At 40.8% G+C, this 4,180-nt stretch overlaps 1 long non-coding RNA gene across 1 annotated transcript; it reads left to right on the plus strand.

Annotated features, from left to right (window-relative positions):
• Window positions 1-1,927: 1,927 nt before the first annotated feature.
• LOC140856086 (uncharacterized) lies at window positions 1,928-2,762 on the plus strand. The gene is made up of 3 exons (XR_012139478.1): window positions 1,928-2,047; window positions 2,281-2,353; window positions 2,450-2,762. It is a non-coding gene; the product is annotated as an uncharacterized lncRNA (long non-coding RNA).
• Window positions 2,763-4,180: the final 1,418 nt, after the last annotated feature.

The raw sequence follows: 4,180 nt of genomic DNA on the forward strand, positions 1-4,180 counted from the left end.
AGTTCCTTTACCAAATGATTTTCTAGTAGATTTTTCTGCCAGACAATATTCACATGTAGATAGATTAACTTTCTCCAGCGGACCTAATAGACCTTCTTTGGCTAATCTGTTCATTCTATCTTGTCCAATATGGCCTAGTCTAACATGCCATATATTTATATCAATGTTTACATCATTAAAAGAAGTAATTAAAAAAAAACTACTACTATTAATAGTGCTACAAGTTGCACCATAATTAATATTTAATACTATAAAACCATCCAACATAAATCCAAAACCTACATAAGTTGTTCCATGATATATGTTAACACCATTATCATGAAAATTTATGCTATAGCCTAGTCTTAAAAGAACCAGAGACTAAGTTCCATCAGATTTCTGGAGCATATAATACATCATGTAGGATTAAAGCTCGATCACTACGCATATGTAACTTGCATGTGCCAATTCCTTTGACCTCTACTCTTGAATTTTTTCCACATATATCCATCTACTGCCATGTGGGATCCGACGGTAGTTCATGAATACGTCTCTATCTCTAGCTACATGGTCTATGGTGGCTAGTCTACAGTCCACAAAGGATGTAATTTAGTTAAATAAATACAGCTAGAGATATAAACAATATTAATGTTATCATCAAGGATTTTTATCTTCTTTGGCTGGTATACTCACAAGCAAAGTGACCCTTCTTGCCACAGTTATAACATTTCAGCTTAGACTTGTTCTTCTTGAAAGGACGCTTCTCCTTTTCATGTTGGTTGAACTTGACTTTCCTAGGTGCTTTTTCAATTTTTTTTCCTTCTTGTAGAACCCACTATTTTTCTTACGCTTGAAGCCGAAGTTCCATGTGAGCTAGAACCAGCTTTGTACACATCAGTCGTAGGCCCAGCCATCTCACTGCGGTTCTCTTCTAGCTCTAAATGATGAGTAGCATCATCAAAAGTCTTAATGCTATCATTGTGGGTCAAATTCACTTTCTAGCATACGTTAAGAGGCTCATTAGGCAAATATTTTAAGTTCCTTAGAGAAATGTTGCCTGGTCTTACTTGGGTACTCCTCTTTCTATAAATAGGCTTAAGACATTGGACTATACATTCGTGGTTGATAAGGTAGTGGCTAAAGTTGATAGTTGAAAATAGAGGGCTCTTTCTTTTGGAAGTAGAATACCCCTTCTACAATTAGCCACGCCCTCTATCCCTTTATCGACGTTGGTCTATTGTTCGGTTCGAAGTCTATTATTAATAGAATAGAGAGAGAGAGACTTTTGATCTTTTCTCTATGTATACGATGCTAGAAGAAGGGGTTAGCATTTATTATCATAGAATAAGATATATACTTCAAAGCAACATGATAGCCTTGTCTTATAAATGTTGTTAACCAGACAACTGTTGGCATTTGATCTTATTCTGGAACCAGATATTTTGTGGGAATATTTGGTTCAAGCAAAATATAAGTTTCAAGATGTATGGTTAAGTTAAATCAAGAAGGTGCTCACCTATTTGGAGGCGACTTGTTTAATGTGCTGCTGGATTTTTATTTTCCTTTGATGTGGATTGTAGGTTCTGATAAGGATATTAATGTCAATAGGGACCCTTGGATTTCTAGTGTTTCTATTTCTCAGTGGCCTATGTATGTTAATGTGAATGAGTCTCTTGATGATATACAGGTGGCTGACCTATTGAAAGAGGATAAGCCTTGGGAGCTCTTTAAGTTGCTTGCTCTTTTCTTAGCTAAAATGATGAATATAATTTTTTGTATCCCAATTCATTTGGGTCATAATTCTGATCAGCTAATTTAGGTCCAACTACTTCTGCTGTAGTTACATCAAACAATGTAACTCAATTATTCAGGGATACTATTGTCATTATTCCTTCTTTGCCATATAAATAGATTTTTGGCATGTTGCTATGCGCATGAGGGTGAAAATATTTTGGCGGGAACTGGTGTGGCTGAAACTTCCTTACAAGCAGATACCAGTTCATCATGGGATCTTGCAACAGTGTTTAATCTATTGTGATTGCTGTCCTATACTGGTGGAGGATTGGGAGTATGTTCTTATCTCTTGTTCTTATGCTTTTCATTGTTGGTCGTATTTATCTACTGTTGTTAGTGCTTTGCAAGTTCCCATCTCTTTGCCGGTGTTAGTAGAATTTCTATCTAACACCATGGAGAGAGGTTTGTTCCAGCGCTTGTGGCATATAGTGTGTGGTTGATTTAGATATCAAGGACAATAGAGTTTTTCAACAGGTATTTATATCTCCAACAACTTTGGTTCACCAGGTCGCTGTCCGATGTATGGATGTTTTTGGCTTTCCTATTTATCAATGTTTTGATGCATGTACAAGGTTCTAAGGTAATGTCATGGCTTTGCCTATTTCTAAACCTTATCATCCTATTTGTTGGTTACTCCCATCCCATGATGTCCTGAAGATCAACTTTGATGGTTCAGTTCAAGCTTCCTATGCCGTAGCAGGTTATGATATTCATGATCATTATGGTGCTATACTTTATGCAAGAGGTCACCGGTTGCAGTGGTTCAGTTTCTTTTACAGAATTGATGGGAGTCTGGGGAGGTTGGCTGTTTTGCATTTTCCAGCGTCGTATGTATGGATTGGAGGCGACTCTATTGTGGTTATCCATTGGATACAAAATCTAATAGCTCCTAAGTTTTTGTATTCTATTTTAGTGAATCTTCTATACCTTAAGAGGGCTTATTAGGCTGTTAAAGTTTCTCATATATATATCGAGAACAGAATCTTGTTACGGATTGGTTAATATGAGATCCATGTGGGTATGTATTTAGTTCCACATCGATTATTCGCTGAAAAGATCTTGAGTACTTATATAGAGCCAAAAAATCTAAATAATTCCTTTAGACTAATCTTTTTGGATGAGGTCTTGAGTTGTTACAAATAGTATCAGAGCAGATCTGATCCATAACTCATGTAGATCAGAGGATATTACAGCACAGATATTGTTGGGAAAAAATCCGCACGGGCCGAAAATGTGAAGAGACTCAAGATCCAGAATGGCCAAGCGCAAAGCCTTGGCCGACTCATAGTCGGTACCCCATTAACCAAAATTGATGAGTCTTATTCGAAGTCATCGAGAACACCCCTGGCGGCCTACTCTCCGCCATCGATTCCCCAAGGATGCCTGCGAATGGTGCTGTCCGACTAAATGTTTTCTCATAACTGATAGTTTCTGTCGAGCAGTCATCGACAATGCCTAAGCCTTGTGTCCGACGATCGATTAGGCTCTCAATTGAGGGCTCTTCTTTTCAGGAGGCTGCTAATGCTCCTCCATCGATAGGTCACCGCCAATAGCCCACTGGACATTGCCGACACGGTCTCGAACCCACCTCATCGACCTGAACGCACAGCACAATCAGATCATCCATGCACGATTTGACAGAATATCCCAACACACTTCTGGAACATGACAGATAGGATATCCTGACAAGCCTCTAAAATGTGGCCACATGGCATAGCTGATACCCATGACTAACACCCTAGATAGTGGGTGGACAATAAGCAGCCCGCCCTGACAGCCTACTTGTGCAGGCCTAGCCACCTCCAGACGACTCCCATAAAAGGATGTGGAAAAGGGGACCCCCAGGTATGCCATTACTTGGCTTCTCACACTCCTTCCTTTGTTGTACGAGATATTGACTTGAGCATCGGAAGGTTCCCGCTAGAGCCATCTCTAGTCGGGTTATTTCTTGTAGGTTCATTCTAGGGAGATCGATCTTGACCGTCCACTCCAGCTCCTCCAGTGCCAGTCAAAATCTCACACTAACAGATTAACGCTAGAGGAAGGGCCCCGCATCTCACTTGGAGGAACATAGATGGAAGCAGAGCATCCATGGCACCCAGAAGAACATTGTCTTGCCGCACCAATGCTACAGCCTAGTCGGACGAGAACCAGGTCAACCACGCTGCTCCGTCGGTGACTGTGGGAGATCCTTCGCCTCCTCAACCGATGATGGTGACGGTGGAGCAATTCAACCTGCTCTTCCAGTAGGTTCAGACCCTGACGACTGCCGTCCAATCGATCTGGGCCCTCTAGCACCCCCACCGATGGCATCATCCCTCCATCAAGCCACTCCGACCCCACCATCTATAGCTCCACACCCAAATTCGATGCCACAGGCGGCGACACCACAGCCTGATTAGCTGTA

The sequence above is a fragment of the Elaeis guineensis genome, chromosome 3 (genome assembly GCF_000442705.2).
Source record: "Elaeis guineensis isolate ETL-2024a chromosome 3, EG11, whole genome shotgun sequence".
Classification (NCBI taxonomy): Eukaryota; Viridiplantae; Streptophyta; class Magnoliopsida; order Arecales; family Arecaceae; genus Elaeis; species Elaeis guineensis.